At 38.2% G+C, this 26,421-nt stretch overlaps 1 protein-coding gene across 2 annotated transcripts in view; it reads right to left on the bottom strand.

The window, feature by feature from the left end:
* LOC122790299 (cadherin-24-like) overlaps positions 1-26,421 on the bottom strand; it is a 2,600,514-nt gene that overhangs the window by 2,009,262 nt on the left and 564,831 nt on the right. The window lies entirely within an intron of this gene.

The raw sequence follows: 26,421 nt of genomic DNA, 5'->3' as shown, positions 1-26,421 counted from the left end.
CACCTACCTGTGGGTAGGTAATCACTCATGTAACAGGCTAGGAAGTCCTGAAATATTGCAGCGAGGTGTGCAGTACTGAATTAAGTAAGGAGGCTTGTGTAGGAACATTTATGCTTCTTCCCAACCAAGCAACCATTACAAAGTCCTATAGATGCCTACTGGAAAGAATTTAGATTGTATGGGAACTTCTATAGGACAAGCATTTATATGAGATACCAGAAGACCTTTAAATATGTGTGAGACAGCACGTGAGTGTGAGTGTGTGTGTGTGTGTGTGTGTGTGTGTGTGTGTGTGTGTGTGTGTGTGTGTGTGTGTTTATGGATTTTGTTAATTATATATTTGGTATACTGTGTCTTTCACATTTTACTGTTCCAGTTCCAGGTCATGACTGAAATTCTTTCTGAAATCATCCCTTCTTTCTGATTAAAATATATACATAAATATATAGATGATAGCATTTAATCTGGACACCTTGATACAACCCCATTTCAAGTTATAGTTGTCATTGATATTTGCTCAATAGCAGCTAAACTGGTGCTCCTTAGAAAAATAAAACCTCTGTGCATTGTTGCATACACCTTTTTTTTAATATAAAACATTTAGGCTAACTTTATGTAATGTTTTCTTCTTCATTTTCAAAGGTCTGTCTAAATTTAATTTATGAAACACCACCAAAATATTTGCATTTCAGCAGTATAACAGGTTAGTAACTACACTGCACTTGATCTATGAATTTGATTATAAGATTCTAATGGGTCTGGGCATATCCACTCCCTCAGCTAGTTATTGTTTTCATTCTTCAAAGTGAGGGTATCATTTATGCCACAACAGAATCAACCATCACAGCATGGATTCAAAGTATTCTCCTATTTATGTATATATTACTTGGTTGTAAACATTACTTCCATTCACCACATATTCCACAAGGCTTCCACTAATTATTACCAAAAGACTTGCCACTGATCACTTATAATGGATTACAGATTGGATGTGTGCTTTATTGGTTTACCAAAACTGTATGTTCTGCTTTTACATACCTCCTTTAGTTTGGCATCTAGTTATTATCCTTCAAGGATAATGCTTCTTGACACCTTAATGTCATGGCTGTCACTTGGCAACATTTACTGTAAAAGCATCACCATTTTATTTTTTTGTTGACCAGGTTTGTCCTACTAGTCTCATGCCTTCTTTTTAGAGGAGACCTGAGTTGGAATTTTACTATTAAGGGAAATCGGTCCACATCATAAAGGAACATTCCTTAATCTTTTCAGAAGGTGCCATGGAATATTTTATTTCCAGCCAAGCTACCCCCAATTCAAGTAGATGAGACCCTGGTTTAGAATTTCATCCAAATGATGACACTCTCTAGAGGGCAGCAATTCCCTTATTTTGCACTGAAATGTCAGCAAATCATCTATCTGGAGTGGGAACAGAACCCACTGCCTCTGCAGCAAAGGCAAGTGTGCTACCTGTTGCATCACTAACACTACCTTGGTAGTTGTTGGTAGACTAAATTTATTTATTATTTATTTATTAACATTTGTTGACCAGGAAAATCCACTGGGTCAGAGACCCATTTTCATTGGAGGCCCAGGGAGAAAAGCTCCACAAGCAAAATACAAAGGAACACAATAATTAAAATACAATGTAACAATGTACAATGTAACAATGTTACTAATATAACAGGAAGAAAAAAACATAGAATACATACACACATTGAAGATATGAGAGGTAGAAAATAAAACGAGAATTTTACAATTGAATAGTAGTGTTACATAATTTCCTTCTTTGGTAAGATTCCAGTCTCCTATATAGTAAGAATGCACTAATAAATGTGAAGACTGGGTTTTTGCAAATATTTTGTCATTGTAGTATTTGATGAAGTATATTGTTTAAGGTGGTTTGCTTTTGAGGCAGGTGCAGGATGGATTGTCTAGATAATGAGTTTTTAGGACTGCCTTAAAAGTTTTTGGGTGGTCAATTTGGGTTATTTCAGATGGAAGGTTATTCCATAGCTTAGCTATGGTATGGGAGAACAGGCTCTTTTGTTGGCTTTAGCTACTGTAAGCATCAGTTTACAGGAAGATCTTAGTGTTCTAGTTGGGGTGTATATTTGTAGGATTGAGTTAAGGGCAGAGCAGTCATTTGGTTCAGAAATTAGTTTGTGGGCTAAGGTTAGTTGGGTGCATTATAGATGGTGGGAAAACTCTAGCCATCTTAGTTCAGTGATGGCATGGCAGTGATGAGAACGGTGAGGTTTTCCAGAGGTGAATTAATTTGGCTATTTGTTATAACAGGATTGTAATTTATTACTAAGGGTTGTGTGCAGGTTAGTGAAAATGGCACTACGATATAGAAGGGAGGGGATGAGTAGGGTATTGGCTAGTTTTATTTCAGTATATTTATCCAGGTAGAGTTTGTGGTGGTATAGTTTACCTAGTTTGAAATGAGTTTTCTTGACTCCAGTTAGGATGTGTTGTTCGTATGTGAGTTTATCATCTATTGTTATACCTAGTAATTTATCTGTTTTCACTAGTTCAATTTCTGTGCTGTCTTTAGCCAGGATTTTAAAGTCAATGTTGGGTGGTTTTGTTGAGAAATGTAAAAGTTTAGTTTTTGGGGGCTTTAGCATTAGTTGTGCATCAATAAGCCATGATTCGATAGAAGTAAAAGCCTGTTGTGTAACTGTGAGGAGGTCTGAGAAAGTTTTAAAGGTGGATACAAGTGTTGAATCATCAGCGTATTGGATGATGTTCTGGATTAGGGGGGCTTTCTGCAGGTCATTGATGAAGATATTGAGCAGTACTGGACCTAAAATGGATCCCTGTGGTACTCCTATATTGTTAGGTTGGTACTGAGACTGCGCATTTAACCATTTTACTGATTGTTCCCTGTTGTGCAGGTAAGAGGTAAACCAGCTGAGGGATTTTGGGGAGCAACCTAGTGTTGATAGTTGGTTTACTAGCTTAACATGTGACACTGTGTCGAAAGCCTTAGATAGGTCTAGTAGGATTACTGAGGTAGGATGGCCTGCATCCAAGGCTTTGTTGACAGATTTGGTGAAAGATAATAGGGCAGTAATGGAGCTATGGCCTGGCAGGAAACCATGTTGGGAAGGGGATAGAAGAGCATTATTTGAGAGGTGCTTAAGTAGTTGTGAGTGAACACATTTTTCCAAGATTTTAGATAGAGGGGAGAGTATAGAGATATGGCAGTAGTTGGAAAGATCATGGGAGTTACCCCTTTGTGTAGTGGGGTAATGATGGATTTTTTCCACAGGAGAGGAACGTAAGATTCAGTGAGAGAGTGATTTATAAGAATGCTAACTGGATATGCTATTGAGCTAGCTGCTATTTGCAGATATTCTGGGGGAAGGTTATCTGCAGACAGAGAGCAAGGTTTGAATTATTTTAGGAATTTCAAAATCAGAGAGGTGGATACAGGTTGAATAGTGAAGGAGTTGCCTGGTTGTGTAGTGGGGATGTGTTCTGTTGGAGGTGGGTAGTGTATGTTTGAGCTGGATGAGCAGTCTTTGAGTAGCTTTTGGATGGTAGAGATGACGTGGGTATTAAAGGCTTGGGAAATTTCTTGTGGGCTTTTTTCTGGTGCAAGAGATGGGTTTTGGATGGTGCCCGGGTTAAATAGAGAGGAATCCAAAAGGAACGGCCAGCACCACAAGGACATGAAAGAAATACAAAATTTATTATGGCGTCATAATACAGACCGGTTTCGGCATATAGCCTTCATCAGTGATATCCATACTAAAAATCTATTGCTTTAAATACAATCAGTACCCAGTCATTTCCTGTAACATCACTTCCTCACAAAGAAGAATAGGATAGAAAGTCTAATTTATTAAATCACATTTTATCATTGAGGCCAAGTGCAAACAACCCCCCTAGCTTGACAATCCATTTCCTTTCTTTGTGATTCAAAATAGAGTGCTGTCCTGTTTTAAATGATCTGTTACCCATGATCTCATCGATCATTACAAATGTGAAGCTAGCTGATTTTATGTACTTGGGAATGTCTGTATAGGGCATTAGTAATTCTTTTATTGCATATGTCACTAAGATGTTCAGACATCCGACAACGCAATGATCGTGAGGTCTGCCTTACATAAAATGCAGGGCAGGTGCAGCTGGCCATATATATCACCCAATCTGACCCACAGTTGGCATAAAAATGTATATCAAAGAACTGACTCGTATTTCTGCTAGTAAACTGTTTTGTCTTGTGCATGTATTTACAGAAAATGCAGTGTTCACAAGGATAGGGTCTAACAATCCTAACTCCTGTTATTGTAAGTTGATGGCCCACCTGATCACCCTTATTAATTTTTTTATAATGAGTAAAGTAGGAGCCCAAAGTTTTCCCTTTGTGAAAGGAGACTTGGCATCTATCAGGTAACAGAACCCAATTCATCATTAGATGTAAGAATATTCCAGTGTTTCTGAATCACATTTCTTAATAAACTAACATTTATGCCATATGTAGTTACCATTCTAATAGCATCTAACCCATCCCAATGCTGTTTGGGTTTATATACTAATAAATCAGATCTTGGTTGATTGCTAGCCCAATCTCTTGCTCCAGTCACATCCCTCTGTCTAGATCCCCTATCCAGAATTCTGCAAGTAAGATCTTGTTTAGATATGTTAAAATCTTCATCAGTTGAACAGATTCTTCTAATTCTCAAGAAATGTGATTTTGGATTGTTCCTGATGGTATGGCTTGGATGGAGGCTGGAGGCATAAAGCAAGTTATTGTATTGTGGGTATTTCCTGTATACTAAAGTGCGTAATGTATGATCTGGTAAACGCAAGATCCTTACATCAAGATAATTTATTTCCTCCCTGGCATATGTGATGGTAAATTCTATACCCCACTTATTCTCATTGATATATTCAATAAATTCCATAAGATATTCAATGCCCCCTCGCCATACCAGCTAACAGTCATCCAGGAATCATCTCCATATGTCGATTTCTGGCAAAAAAATGTTATGAGAATCATTATAAATGATCTGTTCCTCTATGAAATCCATAAATAAATCGGCATATATGGGTGCAAAAGATGCCCCCATAGCCATACCTCGGGTTTGCCAGTAGCATTCTCTTTTGAAATAGAAGACATTTTGGTTAGGACATGTTCCGCCAAGCCTACAAGTAATGTGTTAAATCCTGGAGTGTAAAGTTCTACCTTATTCAACCAATATTCTAAGGCTTGCAAACCTGCCAATGGGGGATACTGGTATATAAAGACAACATCTAGGGTACACATCAACCGACTGGGCTCTAATTGTGATTCAGACACTATCTGCAAAAATTCAGTAGTATCTTTAATTCTGGCCCTGATATATGGCAATAAAGGTTGTAAGTATTGGGTCAGAAACATTGAGAGAGGCTCCTTGAGAGACCCAATGCCTGACACTATAGGTCTTCCTGGAGGCTGTTTCAGATCTTTATGAATTTTCGGCAAGAGATACAAATATTGCTTGCCAGGCTCTTTTACTGTAAGGTGTTGTCTGACCATTTCACTAATTATACCTTCATCTAGCACTTTTTCTAAAAATAAATCAATTTCTTGTTTGAAATTAGGGGCGGGGTCATTCAGCATGTTCATATAATGCTGAGGGTTAGTGAGTTGCCTATTTCGCTCGGCCCAGTAATAACTGGAATCCATGATCACAACTGCCCCACCCTCGTCTGCCGGTAGGATGGTGATATCAGTGTTATCTTGAAGCTCCTTGAGTGCTTGTTGCTCACTTTTAGAAAGATTATGTCCCAACACTTGAAAAAAACATAATTTAAAATGTATATCCTTGAGAACTGCTTGCTGGAAAATGGCCACGTGTTTGTTCATAGGAGAGATAAAATTAGATTTGTAAAAACAGAACCCAGTGGATAATTTTGAGAAACCTCCTGTGAACCAAAAAATAGATTTAAATTCAATTTTCTGCAAAATGCTATATCAGTGACAAAATTGTTTTCATCCACAAAGAAGCCGGGTATGTAATTTAACCCTTTATTAAGTAATTGTGTCTGATCAGTAGGCAAAATATGCTTTGAGATGTTATGCACATTATAACATTCATTGTTTACTTCACCATTGATTGTAATATGTTTTCTATTGTGTCTACCCTTGTGCTTGTGCCCCCCCATGTGTCCTACCCCTAAAGGGTGATCTTGAACTCGCCCCTTTTTTATTCTGGGGAGTCACTAACATATATGCTTTTGGTATCAGTAGCCAAGGACTCATCTCCTGAATTACTAAAACCCTGTCCTGATTTTTTAAGGATGGAGCAAGGCCTATTCCTGTGAGTATTCATCCCATATTTATTACCCTCAGAAAATCTAACACTCTTCTGGGACTCAAAGGGCCTGCCCCTATCGTAATCTTCCACATCCCTGTTAAATTTGCGCAACTTGTTTCTTTTTATTTGGTTCTCAAAAGCTAAAAGCTCCCAGGAAAGTCTACTCCGGTGGTCGGTATAGTATGACTGGCCCTCAAAATCCTTCACTTCCTCACATAGTCGTTTAACATCACTCATATTTTCGTCTATGATCCTCTCATAATAAGATGTCAATATATTAACAAAGGCCATTGATGCCTTTTGCTGTGCCATTTTCCACTCTCTGACAAGAATGTCATCAAGTTTACCCACCAGTGGCTGAACTTTAACTTTCAGCCCCCTTGGTGTAATATTTCTTTTCTGATATGCCTTAAACAGTTTTAAGTGCCAGATATTAGTGCAAAACTTTCATATTTTTGCCCAGTTTGCTGAATAGCAAGTTACAGCCGTCACCTGGATCAACATGACCTTCATGAATTGTGCCAGCACTTTTTGATTTCAAACCAAATACTTTAATATCATTACGTTCCCCACAAAGGCCCTGCAATATGTTATTCAGATCCATGACAATAAGCTCCTAACTTGCACAGCAATATCACAAATAGCTCCTCTCAACAAATGAATGTGGGAACGGCACAACACAAAAAGGAAAATGAGGCACCAGCCACAGACACCAACCCTTCAAGTAAAGCCCAGGGATTTTGATTCAAAATTGTAATCAAAAAGTTGCAATCTTTTTTATCTTGTATTACTAGCTTTTTTGATTTGTTGCAGAGTTTTTTTGTAGTGGAGTTCATTTTGTTGTGTTCTGTCTCTTAGCCATATTTTCCATGCTTTGTTTCTAAGAGACATAGTTTGTTTGGTTTGTCTTGTTAACCAGGGGGCATGGTTAGTTTTGGTTCATTTAGTATGCATAGGAGCTAGGCTATTGAGAGTATTTAAAAAGAGTTTGTTGAAATAGTCAACAGCTTCATCTAAGGGGAGTGTTTTTAGTGGGTTCCAGTTTTGGGAGTTTAAAATATTTATAAATTTATCCTGGTCAAAATAGGCAATGTTCCTGGAGGTTTTATATGAGTGCATTTTGATTGCATGAGGGTGAGTTCTATAGGTATATGCTGGAAGGTGGTCACTTAATTTGTTTGGTAGGGTTCCCAAGTTGGAGTAGTTTTGGGGATGTGTTACAAGTATCCAGTCTAGGGTTGATTCAGAGTCTGTTGTTAGACCATGAGTGGGAGTAGTGATGAGTTGGGTAAAATTGTGAAGATTTATGCTGTTTACTGGAGAGGGGAAGTCTAAGTTTAACCAATTAATATTAATGTTTCCTAGTATTATAGCTTCATGCAGTATACTGATTTAGCCAAGATAACAAGTTTTCAAGTATGTGGATATTGTGGCCTGGGGGAATATAAATAACTGCTATGCATATTTGTTTGTTCCTATTTATGTGAAAGGATGTGAGTAGTAGCTCTAAGTTACCAAAAGAGGGGACAGATTTTGCATAGGTTGTTATTTGTAGTGAGTTTTGATAGATTAATGCTACACCGCCTCCCTTTTTATGAAGTCTGTCTGAACGAATTATGTTATATCCTGGAGGGAGAATTTCAGTGTCAGCAATGTATGGTTTCAGCCATATTAATGTTACTGCAATAATGTTTGGGGTGTGGGCAGCTAGCCAGGCATGGAACCCAATAGTTTTATTGTAAACGCTGTGAATGCCTATATTCATTAGGTGAAGTATGTGTTGAGATATTGGATTAGCTAGACTGGTGGTAGATGAATGGGTGTGGGGAAACATTTGGTCAGCTTGGCTGTCAGTGGATGTATGACTATTGATTGGCCCTGGGTTTGGGTGTATATCATCACATTGTATTAATGTGTGGAGTTGATAAAATATGCTGTGAGATTGTTGTTTATCTGAGGTGGGCTTGTAATCTAGTACTAGACAACATTTAAATTTGGGGGTAAGCAGTAGTAGTTTTAGTCTGTCTGAGGTAATGGTATTACTTGCTAGCAGAGAGGGGAAGATGTCTGAATAACTAAGTTTGTTAAGTTGTATGGAAAGAGTTTGTGTGCTGCTACTGGTTGGTGGGGGGTATATGGTTGAATGTATGGATGTGGTAAGTATTAGTAGTAGTAGTGTGAAGATGTGGAGTATGCAGGTAATGATACTTAATAAGTGATGGTAAGTGTGGAATGGAGGGGCCATGATGACTGAGGAGTTATGTGAGTGTGGTTGATAGGGTGGGTCTTTTGTTTTGATTATGCTGGAGGTGACTGATTGGATGAAGGTGAGAGAGGGTGGGGTTATGGATAGTGATAAATGTAATGAGAAAGACCATGCTGCTCAATTAACAGGTGGGGTTATGGATAGAGATGAATGTAATGAGAAAGACCATACTGCTCAATTAACAGAAACCACAAAGACACTGGAATACAGAGGTTTTATGATATATTTTATTGGACCAAGCTAGATTTTACAATTAATCAAGTTCTTGGGTTAACATTATTGCTTGAATTTATTGATGTGATTGTTACCAGACAATCATCTCCAAGTAATTTGTATGGTATAACCATTAAAAATGTAGACATTTGAGTTTTAATTGGACATCAGAAGCTGAGTAACTCCTATTTTCATTTTTACACAAACCCACATATTTATTTATTTGTCTTTGATGACCTGGATAATCTAACTGGGCAAAGCCTATTTTCAATGGCAGCCTAAGGAGAACAGTTTGAGCAGATACATTTGAGATACTCATGGACAAATTACTTACAAAGGTACATTACATAAATAGTACTTAGGACATCTAGATACAAACAAGTCACTCTTCTATAGTGACATCATACATAGATAAAGCAAGTTTTTTTGTGGTGACATTACTTATGATATTAAATTCAAAGTATAAAACATTGTATGTGAACAGCTCTTGTGCAATATATGTTACAAGCGGGCATTAGATATAAGAGATGGGTAAGATGAATTACAGTATATGTGCTAAAAATAAATACAGCTGAGGTCATGGTAGGTAGATAATAGTTAAAGCTAAAAGGGAGAGAGAGATGCTGTACAGTTAATGATTAACATTAAGTGGGTAACAGGAATACTAGAGTACAAACTGACATAGAGCCTGATTATAAGAGAGTGGTGAAAAGTATTTGAAAGAGATGGATAAAGTAGGAATGTCAGAGAGAAATTGAAATATAAATTGGGAAATAAGACAGAAATGTAATTGAATGTAATTAAGTAGAAGTGGTAGAAAAGTTTGTTGTATAGAAGAAACTAGAGGTTATAAAATGATAGGGTGAAGAGATAACAAAGGAAAATGGAATAAACCAATTTTTATCAGAAACTAGAAATCAGACCAAAACTTTCTAGAATTTTAGATCAGAAGGATTGCTGATGATTTTTTTCATCCAATTTCCTTGCCTTCATGGTATTGTCCAGTTGGATAACTAGGCACAGCTTTGAAGTTTAACAGACTATGCAAATGGTGAAGAAATAAGGATATGGAGAAGTAATAATGCCCAATAGACTGTGCACTACAGGGAGATAATGGACCACCCAGTTGTGTCACCACCCATGGAAGGTCCACAATTTCTCTGTAACATCCACCCTGGAGGACAAAACTGAGTTTAGGGAATGAGCTATCTGCTATATTTTTTGGCATTTGCTTTATTATTAATATATACATATATTTTATATTTGTCATGTAAAATAGTGCCTTTGCACAATGTTTCAGAGTTGTTCTGGGATATGTGATTGTTTTTTGTACATCCAACATTTGTTATACGAGTAGTTAATGATGTCTACACATACACACACACACACACACACACACACACACACACACACACACACATATATACTCTCCTTACATATGCTCAGGTGCATACATACATATAATCAGAAAACAAGGATGGTTACTTAAAGGCAACAAATAACAAATGTAGTAAGTACCAACAGCCAGGAATCCACAAAATCCTGAATATATAAATATATGAATTTATTACAAAAAAAAAACTCGATTAAAAATTTCATCTGACCAAAATTTGGGACTTCATCAGAATCAACAATACATAATCACATCCCTTTTTATAATAATCAAAATGAAGTGATTATGACATCATCATTCAATCAATTTAAAATTTAAAGTGATACCACTCTAAAACAGAATATAAACAAAGACACTCAAATATAAATATAAAGAATATAAAAACGTGTTGCTACTTCACTGAAATTGCATGAATTCAAATAAAAATCCTAAAACTCTGAATACATACATTATATTCTTGCAGCTCTTAATATTAATTGTGAATGAATAGAAGTATATTCATTCGACCTAGGATACGACGTGGCTTGCAGTTTCAACTGCCATCTGAGTTCCTTATTTTCTAACATAGTTTTGACATCCTCACCTTTGGGTTGTCTCAAACATTATCAATGATGTCAAAAACAAACTTGAAAAATGTCTTCCATTCAATGGAGTGTTTAAACAGAACATTTGTATCTTTGTGTTTTACATCATATATATGCTCATAAATGCATCTTTTTAAAGCCCTTTCAGTCTTTCCAATATAAAAACGAAAACATCCTACACATATAGCCATATATATATATATATATATAAATTTACTACTTCAGTTTCCCCTACTAAACTTTACTTTGGACTTCACCTTATTATTCAAAATTCTATCTGTAAGTTCACATATATAATGGCATTGATTGCATGCCCCACACTTAGTAGTGTGCAAAACACTTTTTTCACACTTTACATTTGGGCCATTACATTTGTCAAAACACTTTTGAAATTCTTCCCTGTCTTATATGTGAACATTGATTTATTACCTACCATTTGAAGTTAAGTTAGTGAGATTCGTTTTGAAAATACTCCAGATATTTGTGATAATATTCTTAACCTTGTCCACCTGCATATTATATTGTAGAGCCATAGCTTTTTCAAAATTCTTCACATTTTCAAAACTATCTCAATTAACTTCAAACCCCTTTCCCAAAAGGAAAACATATTTCTTCCCCCATTTAGATAGTACATAGTCTTTAATATTTTTATTTAAAGTAGGGGGATAATTCCTATCCATAAACATTCGGGCAATGAGATCTCCTAAAATCTAAATATGAATTGCTAAAAGTACTCTTTCTACATACCTTAGATTTAAAATGCATATCTGTGTGTTCTATATATGTAACCAGGGGAATATTTCACAATGCCAAAATCCTGAAAGATCGAATTTCATATGGCTGAGACTATATGATTGAACTTTCAGAATCCCAACATTGTGAATGGATATCTGCATGCAGCGCGGAATGGGAGAGTTCCTTTTTCCTCACTGTAGTGTGATCTCGGAGTTGGAATATTTAAGTAGTGGGGTAGGGGGCTTATCCCCCTGCAGAAACATTTAAATCGTGTTTTTTTTTTTTTTTTAAATTTGTTTCGGAATTTTGATATTTTGAAACATTGCTCATATGGTCTCGGTCATATGAAATTCGATGTTTCAGAATTTTGAGATTCTGAAGTAAATCCATATCCAGGTAATTAATACCCACATTAATAAAATTGTATGTAAATTCTAAAAATTCCAAAAATTTTTTTAAAAAATTCCACAAATTCATGTATTTTCTTTTCTGGGCCCTTCCATAAAATAAAAATATCATCTAACAATCTAACATAAAGGCTTTATACTGAAAACAATACAGAACTAAACACTGATTTTCCCACTTCAATAATACTAAATTTGCCTATATGGGAGCAAAAGATGCTCCCATAGGCACACCTGTTATTTGTTTAAAAACTTTCCTTCAAAAAAATAAAATTGTTATCCGAAACTACTGACATCATCTCTTCTAAAAGACTAATTTCATTTCTTGATAAATGGGAATATTTATAAAATCTGTTCACAAACTATTCAATTCCTATCTTGGGTATAGAGGTAAACAAATCTTTTATATCTATTTTAAGAAAAATTAAGTCTTTTGAACAAATACTCTAAGTCTTCCCAAGAAATCCCAGGAGTCTATTAGAGAGAGTGGTACCTGTCTATAAATTTGTTTAAGCCACCTATCAATAAAAAGTGAAAATGGATAGGTTTTGGAACCATTCGCTGCTACAATTGGTCTAAATGGATGTTTACTGATGTATTTGTGTACTTTGGGGATACTAAATAAAGGTGGAACTCTGGGATTATCAACTTTTAACATTTTATACAACTCTTTCTGTTGTGCAATGTTTCAGAGTTGCTGTAGGATATGGGATTGTTTTTTTGTAAATCCAACATTTGTTATACAAGTATTTAATGATGTTTACACACACACACACAATGTCCTTGTAAATGTTATGGTTAATTGCATTAGATCAGTTTCTTAATTTAATTTAATTATTTATTTATTTTTCAACTCACTAGATGGCTAAGAGCTTTGGTTAGCAAAGTGAAAGGAAAATGCAGGATCCTGTAAGTGTTACTGCAGCTATTGTTATTTTAAGTTCTGTCTTGTTTTACTTTTTATCCTCCTGCCACTAAATGCACCATTTTTAAGTGGTGCTATTAGTGAGGTGAAAGGAAATGATGGTTCATGAAGAGGATGTTAGACTCCAACCTCAGATTTCATGTCAGATTAGGCACTGTAGCTTTTTACCAGGATTTACCAGTACGCTGATACCATGCTCGGAAATGTTGAGCACACTGTGGAGATCACTGATTCTCTAAGCCCATTATAAAATCCACAGTAAATTTGATGCATGTGATGTCATGTGTATCTGCAGCCAATCAAAGGCAAGCTGTTCATTTGGCAGGAAGGTAGGAGAAGTTCTAAGGTAAATGACTAAACTTGTCTTAAATGGTAGGAAAACCAGTCATCGTCACACAATAAATTTCATCATTAAAGTATTATTTCTTCAGTGTCATTTAAAAGGGATTTGTTACAAATATGCAATATAAAAAAATATGCAATAAAAAAAAATGGCAGCACCCAGTGTGGCTGCAGCTGTGTCGGCTCATTCTAGAGATATGCATATTTTGTCTTATTTTGCACAGAATTTATTGAAAAAATCAGTTTCTGCATTTATAATTGAAGCTACAATAACTTACAGTAGACAGAAGTTACTATAAATTAAACAGTCAACATCTTCATGTTGCTGGTTGGATGTCTTGAAGTCTGCAGAGTATCTGGGGCCTACTACTTGCATGGAGCCTCAACAGCTGTGTATTTTAATTTAACTCTTCACACTCTAAAGTGCCTGAAACTGGTAGAACAGGTGTCAGAAAACAAAGAAAAGAAGTTGCAGAGCAGGTACTGATGTAAAGTTAAAAGCAAACCCTTACAGGCCTGTACTACCAACTACCAACTATACTGTTAGCTAATGTGAGATCACTGGATTGCAAACTGGAACTCTCCAACAAGAACAAGGTGAGAAATACCTGTTTATTTTTGATTAGTGAGATGTGGCTGCTTGATAAGATAAATGACAGTGCAGTAAACTTAGAGAATTTGATGCTGTTTCATGCAGACAGAAAACATACACTGCTTTGAAAGGCCAGAGGAGGTGGAGTCCATCTATGTTAGCAAAACATGGTGCAGCAACTGTTAACTCACACTGTCATACTTTTGTGAGAAATTAGAGCTCTTGTCCATTACATGTAGACCATTTACTAGCTCATGGAGCTGAATGGGGTCAGTGTATATCCCACCTAGTGCTAATGCCATTTAGGCTCTAAAATTATGCAATCAGATGGGTGAGGCACAGAGCAAATATCCTGACTTTGTACACATTACAGCTGGTAACTTTATTAAAGCAGATCTGAAAGAAGTGCTCCCACACTACCATCATTATGTGAATGTTCTTACAAGGGGTGATAATATCCTGGAAAAGGTGTACATAAACTTAAAGAAAGCTTATAAGGCAGTGCAACTTCTGGAAATGGGAAACTATGACCATTACACCATCTTGCTATCACCAGCTTACAAAAATGCACTGGTTATAGAGAAACCTACAAGGAAACAAATCAGGGTATGGCCAAAAGGGGGCTATTGGGGCCTTCTAAGACTGCTTTGAAAGAACCAACTGGGATATGTTCAAGGAGGCAGCCAAAGTAAATCAGCATCCGAACAGTGATGAATACACTGTGGTAGTGATGGCATACATTTCAAACTGCAATGATGGGGTAACAAATACCGCGAGTATCATTATTAGAGCTAACCAGAAGCCATGGCTCACCTCTAAGGAATATGTGCTTCTGAAGGATAGAAACACAGCTTACAGGGCTAAGAACAAACAGCCCTAAGTGTAGAAAGAGGTAATCTGAGAAGAGGTATAAAGGAGGCTAAGACGGAGTATGGCAGAAAGGTGCAGAGCCACTTTGAAGATGCAAAGGATGCAAGCAGACTACAGCAAGACATGCACGAGATCACTGACTACAAAATCAGGTCAGCACAGTGTGAGGACAGTATTGAATTCCTGGACAGTTTGAACATCTTCATTGGTAGATTTGAGGAAAGAAACAACAGGTTGGCACTAAAGCTACCCACTGATGAGAAGGATGCAGTACTCAGCCTCAGCATAGAGGAGATAAGAAGAGAGCTAAGGAGAGTGAACCCCAGGAAGGCTGCTGGCCCAGACAACATACTGGGCAAGGTGTTAAAAGGCTGTGCTGGTCAACTATGCATAGTGCTCAAAGAAATATTTAACACCTCTCTTGCCATGGCGAAAGTACCCTCATGCTACAAGGATACTGACATCATCCCACTTCCTAAGAAAATCACTTGCTCCAGCCCTAATGACTACAGCCCGGTTACTCTGGCATCCACTGTTATGAAATGTTTTGAGCGTCTGATCAAAAAACATCTTTCATCATGCCTACCTCCTGATTTTCACCCCCTGCAGTTGGTATATACAGAGCTAACTGCTCCACGGCTGATGGCATATCAGTAGCACTACACACCTCCCTTGAACATTTAGAGGGCAAAGACAACTATGTGAGGATGCTGTTCATAGACTTCAGCACTGCATTTAATACAGTGGTATCAATACAGCTGATTTCAAACTGGCACATTTAGGAATCAGTAAACATCTCTGTGACTGGATCCTGGACTTCCTGATTGAAAGATCACAGAGGGTTGTTTGGATAAGAACACATCAAATTGCATCACAACTAACACTGGGGTTCCACAGGAATGTCTTCTCAGCCCACTATTATTCACCATCCTAAGCCATGACTGTTATGCTAAACACAAGTCCAACAATATCATCACGTTTGCTGATGACACCACAGTCGTGGGGCTCATCCTGGACATAGGCAGCCATCACTAAATGCAATCTTGGGTATTGACTACTACCTATAGGGTATTAGATTGGGTTGAAATGGCTAGGCTTAAAATGACCTCTGGATTGATAGCCTGGCTAATCACTCATGATCTTATGATCACACAGGAGGATGAAAAGGCATGTAGAGAGGATGTGACATATCTGATCAGTTGGTGCTAGGGGAACAACTTTGACTTGAATATAAGCAAGACCAATGAGATTATCATTAGCTTCAGGAAGAGGAGAAAAAAACACCCAGCACTCAGGATCAATGATGAGAGTGTGGAGAGGGTTAAGAGTACGAAATTCCTTGGTGTACACATATCAGAGGATCTCTCACGGTCAAGAAACACCAGCCAACTGCTCAAGAAAGTGCACCAATGCCTCCACTTTTTAAGAAGGCTGAAGAAAGCTAAGCTCCCTCCTCATATTCTCTCAGATTTCTATAGTGGTGCAATAGAGAACATCCTCACCTGCAACTTCACAGTGTGGTTTAGAAGCTGCACAGTTACAGAAAAGAAGTGCTACAAACAGTGACGAAGGTTGCAGAAAAGGTAAAAGGTTTCAATCTTCCATTGATACAACAGCTTTATTTTGCAATAAGCATAGAAAAGGCCACCAAAATAATACAGGACAACACTCATCCTGTGCATGGACTGTTTAAGTATCTGGCATTGGGCAGGAGGTATTGCAGTATCCACTGCAGAACTACAAGATTCAACAACAGTTTCTGCCATACAGTGATTAGACTTCTGAACTCAGACACTAGTCCCAGAGGTCTGGATACATGTTAAGTCAATTTTTATTTATTCGTGCAATATATACTTACATATATTCCAAGTAAGTGAAATATTTATTTATTATATCTATAGTCAGTATTATTTAACCAACTCAAGTGCAATATTGGACAAATAACTTAGGCATGGTTCTATCTGTAGTATGTTTTGTATTACTTTAAAAAGAGTAGTTAATTTACCTCAGGGAAGGCTATTCTTTTCGTATATGAGTGCTGGTAAATGCCACTGCTCTTTCTTCTATGTATGAGGAGTAGTATTGCATTTCTTACTTATGTTTATTCCTCTACTTGTATATGTTGTTTCATTTTACTTTGTTCTAAATGACAATAAAGTTTATTTGACTTTGACTAGATTATGCAGCTTTCCTCAGATGTATCGGAATTATCTATTTTTTTTTCAGTAGTTAGCACTACCTCTGGTTATTCGTACTTGGATTATTGCTTTTTTTTTTAAATCTACTCTTTCTTTGCACTGGAAAAGTCTGACCTGGAAATACTTTGGGCATTCTTGTGCAGTTTTCTTTCTCTCTGTGAAATTTTATGTAACAATGAAACAATTTGTAATAATGAAATATAATGTACTAGTTGGAAATAGTCTTAGAAAGCCTAATATCCTTGGTGCTATGATGTGGCTTTGTTCATTTATGAAATAAAAGAGAAAACCTACACTTAGAAAATGATGTTCTGAAAAGCCTTTGTGAGCAATGGATAGTTTTATGTGTAACTGCAGCCTTTGTACCCTAATTCATTTTTTTTTTTCTTTATACTGAACATTTACAGAATCCATCTAGTCAGACCTCGAGATCGATTAAAGATATGAAAGAAAGGGAAGTGGCCAGTGTAAAAATTAAATGGAACTGTGGATGCCAGCCAGCATGTGAGCTGTCCACAGAAAGTGCCAGACTAATGTCAGCTATTGTTTCTGCACGCGCAATAATCTCAGCAGATGGACGAAGGCAGTAGATACTGTCCATTATTATTTAATTAAGGTCTATTAATACGGTTTTACACCAAATGGTGGTTAATACATTCAGTAGTCTGGCATATTATGTTAAAAGATAATAGTTTATATGGACTGTTTTTGTTTCCAACCTATAAAATTAGCTTCCACACAATCAGCATCTTAAGACATCATTTATTATGTTATCAGCTACTATTTATGTGGCAAACATCATGGTTACTGCAATGCAGGAGTAAGGAGAAAACCTGTCATGCAGTAACCCCTTTCAAATCAATTGTTGTTTGATAAATGGAGAGAAACCATGATCAGGACATCTATTTCTTGACCAACTTGCTTATTCACAGGTCAAACTATGTACAGCTGAAATTGTTTTGTATAATGTAGCAACAGGGTACTGATGATCATTACATCGCAGCAAGGATTAGGAGGGAAACAGGCAAGTAAGAAACAGGGGGAATGTACAGTGCAGGAGTACATGCCTATTAATCTAGAATCAATACCAGCAGCGGCTTTTAGACCTTCATCTGTATCTGCTAGCAGTAAGCCTGGCTAAATCATTACCTGTCACAACATACTCTCATGCATGCATCCCATCAGTGTGTATGCCTGGTAGTAGAAAGGTTCTCAAAGTTTACCACGGCTGCAAGCATAACAATTAAAACTGTGATGAACATAATATGATTCAGGCACATAGATACATTTGTGTCCTTTAAACTGTAACCACGTATTTGATGCTTAGTCGTAGTCTGACTTAACCTTCATGAAAAACTTCAGTCACAAACGTTTAGAAGATGATTTAGATTCGGCAAGCAGGTACTCAAAAGGGGTGCCCTTGACACTTGTGTGGAGTTGGCACCAAGGAGTAAGAAGGAATCAGTGGTGAGGACAGCTACTTAGAATGGCAAGCAAATGTCCAGATAAGATCAGTCAGAAGGCATGATCCTGCATCAGTATCTGATAGCAATATGGGCACATCCTAGACAATAGATGCTTAGGCCTAGAACTTTTTTTTCCACAATAAATGCATCTGCATCTATGCCAAAACTGTAGACATAACACCTGGATATTGTGGCTTGTATGTGTTATTATGGTTTGGAAACCACTTTAACCCAAGTGGTTCAACATGTGGTGCAGAACTGTCCAGGAAATGTAGAATTCTGTAATTTGTTCTATTCAATACAAAGGATATCACTAATTTCTCAAGGCACAATTGGCCAAAACTAACCATGCCACTGTCAAAGTTTGTGTGCGCGCACGCGCGCGTGTGTGTGTGTGTGCGTGTGTGCGTGTGTGGGCATGCATGTGTGTGTGTGTGTGTGTGTGTGTGTGTGTGTGTGTGTGTGTGTGTGTGGGCATGCATGTAAGTGCATGTTTGGGGTGGTCATGCTATCCTGCACTTGGGTATAATGGCCAATACTGGATACTGACTCCATTGCTTCTATTATAAAGTCAGTCATTCCAACCCAAAAATAAGGACTCTTTAAAATAGTGTGCATGAATCTTAATTCCTGACAAATTATTTTTATTCTTCTTTGAGGTCTTCTCTCATGGGATGTGATATGTAAGGTTACTATCTTAATATTTGGGCACAAGCCAAAATCTCATGTCCTGGTAAGAATCATAAACCTTGATTATAACTGCTTCCAGTGTTTACACTACCGTAGTGTCTCTGCTTTTCCCCATGCTTACTAAGCAGCCTACAGCGGTTCTTCTCATTGTCCCTTAATTCCCTTTTTACCCACTAAGATATATTTCATACATTTTGCCACTAGGTGGCACTGCTTAACCACTCATAGTGTAAAAATCACTTTTTAACATATTTCTGTTTTCTCCCGAGCAGTTCCCCACTCTCTTAGAATAATTACCCTGTTGGCCTGCTTTGACTAGAGAATTGTTTTATTACCTTTCTCTCCCCACATGTACCAGCCTAGACTCACCACTGCTGTTCCTGTACTTCCTCTAAGCTCCCACATTTCAGCTACAGCTGGCTGATTGGTTTTCACCAGCCACCTTCTCACCAGCTCTTTATGTTCTGTTCGCCCTCGGGACTCACTCCACTCCCCTACCCTGCCCCCAAGTTTCACTCACCCCCGCTACTCCTACTTTTATTTCAATGCCTGACCACTCCCTCTCTTATCCAACCAATCATCTCATCACTTTAACCCCTCACCTTTCCACCACCACCTGCCAATCACAACCACTTGAACCCCTCCCATCAAAGTCTCTACACACATCTACTTCTACTCCTACTATACAAATATACAATCTGCTTAACTCTATATATACTGTTAATATACACATATACCCCTCTACCATGCCATGTCTTCTACCTCAAACTATTCTCATCCCTTCCATCAGCATATTATTCTTACTCTCTTTATACCATGCTACTTCCTACTCCTATAACCAACTTCTCCTCCTTCCTGTACTACCCCCCATTCCCAACCTCCTTCCTCATCCCACTAAAATGCACTTCCACAATATATCCACCTCTTTACTTCAACCAAACCCACTCTACTACTTCAGAATAAAAGTTTTCCCCTTCAATTAAATACCACATACCTAAACTAATACTTTTCTGTCCACAACAATAAAAGACCAAATTAAAAATACTACTACCCTTCCTCAACTACCTCTGCTTAGTAGGGGACATACACCCAAACCTTGGACCAAATACTTCCTCTAGTCCCAATCTCCCTGTCACAAGCAATACAACCAACCATAAATACCTCAAATTCTTCACCATCAATGCCCAGAGTCCAAGAAATAAAGTAGCCCACTTTCATGCATGGCTAAACTACAACCTACCTGACATTGTAGCCATTTCAGAAACATGGCTAAAACCCCATATATCCGACTCTGAAAACTTCCCTCTTGGATTCCAAGCCCTAAGACATGACAGCTTAAATAGAAAAGGGGTTGGGGAAGCCTTAATCTACTCTAACCTACTATCCATCACTCCCTACCCCAATCCTATCTTTCCATTCAATAATTCAGAACTAGTAATAGCCCTACTAAAAATGAATAACCACAAAAGCATTTGTATCATTGCCCTCTACATCCCCCCTTGTAATAATACCACAACACTTAAAGAAATTCTCCTATTGACCTTTACCAATAGTAAGCTAGAGACCTTCATATTTGGCAATGTAAACATTGATTGGAATAAAATCAGCAACTCTAATCCCACCATATCCATCAATCTATTTAATTTCACCCAATTAATTTCACCCAACTAACTAACTCCATTACTAGACCCAACAAAACAAAACCCCAGGTACCACTCTAGACTGGATCCTAGTATCCCATCCCAATAAAGTCTTAAACTCAGGCATCATACCTGACACTATAGGGGACTACCTGCCAGCTTTCATCCACCGAACAACCCACTACTCTCCTCACCTACACCAATATATTCACACACATAACCTTACAAACTTCAACCCCACAGCTTTCTCTAACTCCCTAAAACAAACAAACTGGAACCCTTTGAAAACTCTTCCCTTACACAATGCCGTAGAATTTTTCAACTCAACCTTCTTAAATGCCCTCAACTCCCTAGCTCCACCTAGAACAAAAAAAGTAAAACCAACATTGCCCCATGCCTAACCAAAGATACCAAAAAACGTATGCAACAAAGAGATAAATCCTGGAAAACTTACCATCAAAACAAGCAGCCAGAAACTCTTCTTAAATATAAACAACTTCGCAACCTTGTTAAAAAACAAATCATCAGAGACAAAAAGTCCTACTATATCAAACTCCAGTCTAACCAATCAAAAAAACCCAAACATTTTTGGAATTCCATTAATTCACTTTTCAACCCAGGTACCAAAACCAACCCCTGCCCTGGCACCAGCAAATCTGATCCTGAAATAGCCTCTCTATTCAACTCCTTCTTTACCAACTCCATAGCAGAACTGACCAAGACCTTCCCTAACAACAACCCTTCCCCTCAACTAATCCAATCTTTCTCGGCCCCTACACCACCCACTGCCCATAATCCTCCTCCAGTATTTGAACTTAAACCCATCTCAACCTCCTACATAAAAACATTACTCTCTAAATTAAAACCATGCTCCAATGCCCCTGACAATATCCCATCTTCCTTCCTAAAAATAGCTGCAGATGGAATCACACTCCCCATTAGCATCTTGATCAATAGATCTATACAGGAATCTTATGTGCCCAAATTATGGCATGCAGCCTTAATTCCACCTATCCATAAAGGAGGCAAAAACAATAGCATCTCTAACTACTGCCCCATAGCTATCCTCTCCCCAATCTCAAATTTTCTGGAAAAATGTATCCATCTTCAGCTTATGCCATTCCTAGCCAATCACCATCTAATCACTCCAAACCAACACGACTTCCGGCCTGGCCATAGTACTATCACTGCCCTTCTCTCCTTCTTAGACACAATAAATCTTGCCTGTGACTCTGGGAAAATAGTATCAACAGTTCTACTAGATCTGTCCAAGGCATTCAATACCATCTCCCACACCCATCTCTTGAACCATCTTTCTAACCTTAATCTCTCCCAGAATACCTTATCCTGGTTCTCAAGCTACCTCTCTGACAGGCTTCAAGCTGTGAAATGGGGGAAAGGCACCTCAACCTTCCTTCCTATCCCCACTGGGGTACCCCAGGGGTCCATACTAAGCCCAAAGCTATTCAACATCTTTATTAATGATTTCCACACAGCCATACCCAACACCAACATTGTACAATATGCAGACAACTCAGCTTTAGTCTGCTCTGCCTCTAACCTCTCGGAGCTCCAAACAGTGACCCAAACTGCCTTCTCCACCACTGAGAACTGGATGCTCCAAAACCACCTCTCTTTAAATGCCAACAAATCCAAAATACTATTATTCTCTCCCTCAAAAGCTTGCCCTCTTGATAAAAAACTCATTCCAAATTATTAACCAAAACAACTCTACTATAGAGGTTGTTCCCTTCACTAAACTACTCGGGGTTACTATTGATGAACACCTAAAATTTGATGCTCACATCCAGCACAACATTAAGAAAACCCATATAAAACTTGGCATGCTATACAGAAACATCCACTTTCTCTCTCCTTCCATCAGACAAACTCTCGCCACTACCTATCTACACCCCTCACTAATGTATGGCGCTCCTCTACTAACAAACATATCTTCCTCTCTCTCCTCCAAACTGGAAGTCTGTTATAATAAGATTTCTAAATTTGCCACCAAAGCCAAATACTCCTCCCATCATTGCACTGCCCTTCATTCGTTAAATTGGCTTGAACTCACCAACCATCTAGACTATCTCCAAATTATTACAGCCCACAGACTAATTTTTCAACCTGCTAAATTCCCTGCACTAACCAACATCTTACAACCATACACCCCTCAGAGAACTCTAAGATCCATTCACCAAAACCTAATCACTGTCCACAAACTCAATCATCCTGCTGGTCAGCTTCTTCTACACTTTTCCTTAGATAAAAAATGGACTTCTCTTCCTTTCTCTCTAAGTACTTGTGAAAACTTTGAAAACTTTAAAACTTCAGCTCTATTCCTACCTTTCCTCTAATTGGAAATGCAACTGCACTCTCCCCACCTAGCCTACTAATCACCCCACTGCATCCTGAACGACTAAATTCCTGACTAACTCTGAGTACAAGCTAACCTAACTTAAATGTACATATTGTAAATAACATAAATGACAATAGCTCATTCCACCCATTTCTCTCTTTTCCAACTAAGTCATTACTCTCTCGCTCAATTAAGTCACCACTGCCATCTTAAATGTTTATATACTATGTAACCAAATAATTTATTCTTGTTCTCTAACATGAAATGAAATTGTAATTATGTCTTCTTTACTATGATTGTATATGTAACTAAACTATGTAATGCAGAGCTTTTCTCCCCCAGGCCTCCACTGAAAATGGGCTTCATGAGCCCAGTGGGCCTCCCTGGTCATCAAACTGGAAATAAATAAATAAATAGTTGTATAGCCTAAGCACAATCTACCCATTACGAATCAATATATTACAGAAGACAATCTCAAATAGTCCAAGCATTCGGTATAGGACAACATCTTACTAACCAGAATTCTCTTAGTGAATTTCCTTTGCTCACTTTTAACTGAAAGGAACTCATCTTTGTTATATGAGCAAAACAACAAGTTATATTCAGTAACTGGCCTGAAATAGGATACATAAATCTCAGAATTAGGGGTGATGTAGTAGAAATGAATTTAAAATTTGTTAAACCATCTTTAAGCACCTCATCTTTAACTGGTACAGCATTAGCTTTAAAGGTTAGAATGTCAATTAATATGATACACAGATCTTGAGCAAAGTCAGTAACTAATATGATTTCTTTGTCTAAAAATAATGGTGGACTTGTCTCCATCAACCCAAAATGTAGCATGTTGCACTTCCTATAATTCAAGGATAAGTCATGACCCAAATACCACTATGCATTATTTTTCAAATAGTCGATAGGAGAAATAATATCATTACAGCAATTACATCACCACCTTTAGTATCATCAGCAAATTTTGCAGTATAATGTTTGTGTGATAGAGGCAAAAAGAAAAAATAAATAAATAAAAAAGTCAATGATGACAGTGATGGTGTTGGAATTCAGAGAACATGATAACGATGGAGTGGAATAATTTCAAAAAACTGAAAGAAAAAAACAGCTATAAAAATAACTGCAGTGCAGAATTCAAAGCATGGCAAAGGAACTGAGAACGAGGCACAAAGATGGGAATGCAAACATGTATACAGAAGCAGGTGAAACTAGACATTTGGGCAAACTAAGGCACACGCGTGGTGGATAAGAGGAAGACTGCATGCAGATGAAGCAAAATGTGAGCAAAAAATCAACAAAGGTGAAAAGAAAAGTAAAGAAACAAGCTAAAAGGGAGTTGTCTGACAGGGTCACGTGAGGAAATAAAAACTTCTTTCATCATGTCATCATGTAACTTAAAGAAGAAAGAAAGTGAAATATATGGACAGGATGAATAAATATGTGAAAGAGATACAAGAAGACTGTAAGAATGCAGTCACTGGTTTAGCACTTCACTTTTTATGAAGGAAAGCAAAGTGGAGGGTACTGTGGTAGGGGGAGGCAGGGCAGACTGGAGACAGCAGTAGGTAGGCACCAAGACAGAAGTGGAGAGTGCTGTGGTAGGGGGAGGTAGGGCAGAGTGGAGACAGCAGTAATTAGGCACTAAGACAGAAGTGGAGAGTGCTGTGGTAGGGGGAGGTAGGGCAGAGTGGAGACAGCAGTAATTAGGCACCAAGACAGAAGTGGAGGGTGCTGTGGTAGGGGGAGGTAGGGCAGAGTGAAGACAGCAGTAGGTAGGCACCAAGACAGAAGTGGAGGGTGCTGTGGTAGGGGGAGGTAGGGCAGAGTGAAGACAGCAGTAGGTAGGCACCAAGACAGAAGTGGAGAGTGCTGTGATAGTGGGAGGTAGGGCAGAGTGGAGACAGCAGTAGGTAGGCACCAAGACAGAAGTGGAGGGTGCTGTGGTAGGGGGAGGTAGGGCAGAATGGAGACAGCAGTAATTAGGCACCAAGACAGAAGTGGAGGGTGCTGTGGTAGCGGGAGGTAGGGCAGAGTGGAGACAGCAGTAGGTAGGCACCAAGACAGAATGAGGAAGAGGAGGAGGAGTGGGAATTGGGTTCCCTATGGTACAAGGACCAGAAAGGCTGCCACTAAATGTCCTGAAGGATATTGCTGCAATGCTTGCAGATGCCATAATTGAGGTTTCAACAAACTACTGGTCACTTTAAAAGTGTACAAGGACTGGAAGACAACTGTGGAAAAGGAGGATTAGGAACAGTCCAGGAAACTATATCCCTGTTAACCTGATATAAGTGGCAGGGAAAGTCATGGATTCAATTCTTGGGGAAAGGCTGAATGCGTTTCTGTAGGACACAAATCAACAGTGCAATAGCCAGCCTAAGTTCATGCACAGAAAAAAATCATTCTGGAAAAAAAAAATCTAGTTTTATGATTAGTCACAGGAGAAACTGAAAAAAAAAAAAACACACAGTGATGTGATTGACCTGGATTTTTGCCAAGACCTTTTAATTGATCATGCAGAAGAAGTTACCAGAAAAAACTGAAAGGATCGAGATTAAAGAAGTGGATTTCTGAATGGTTACAGTTTTGTGGTTCATTGTGCTCATTTCAACCATATCCAAGAGAATAAAGAACAAGTCAACAACTTTTCTGATGTAATAAAGTTAATGAGGCTTGTGAAGGATGGGTGGAGGAGATGGTAAAGGCAGAAGGTGAGATTCACTGTGAACAAATGGACAGTACTGCACTACACTGCACTTGAACCTCTGTAACTCCTGGTGAGAAAGGATTGGGAGTGGGGGGTGACAGCAACAAAGCAGGGATGTGATTTGAACTTCCAGGAGCAGCATGATAGACCGATTGCAGCAGCAGCTAGTACAATGCTAGGGTATGTTCTGTGGGGAGAAGATTCTAGAAGGTAAGATGTTATCCTTCCATTCTATGTGACTCTAGTCATGCCATATCTGAATATTTTATGCAATTTCAAAGACAATACAAAGAGTGGGATATCAACATTCTGGAAGGTGTTAAGAAGGAGGATACAAGAAAGATGTATATCTTATGACATAAACCTAGAGAAACTAAGGCTGTTCTCATATGACACCAACAGAGGCAGAGGGAGTGGAGATGTTATGGGTTCAAATAATCATGTCAGAAAGTTACTCAGGGCTACATCAAACAAGGCATGAGGGGACACAGACAGCAGCCTGAGAAGATCAATTACTTAAGTAGTCCTTTACAAACAGAAGATTCTGGACACATGAATTGTGACAATGGTTAGTAGAGAGGGAATCCATGAAGGCATTAAAGAGGAATGAGAAGGGTGGGGAAATAGTAACGAGAAAATTGGAAAATAATGAGTTGCAGAATGCTCAGACACTTAACGGGCAGACAAGGCAAGTTCAATGCCTACTTCTGC

This window comes from Protopterus annectens, chromosome 16.part0 (genome assembly GCF_019279795.1).
Source record: "Protopterus annectens isolate FY-2018-M chromosome 16.part0, PAN1.0, whole genome shotgun sequence".
Classification (NCBI taxonomy): domain Eukaryota; kingdom Metazoa; phylum Chordata; order Ceratodontiformes; family Protopteridae; genus Protopterus; species Protopterus annectens.
The sequence above is the reverse complement of the archived record's forward strand: the minus strand, read 5'-3'. Positions and strand labels throughout refer to the sequence as shown.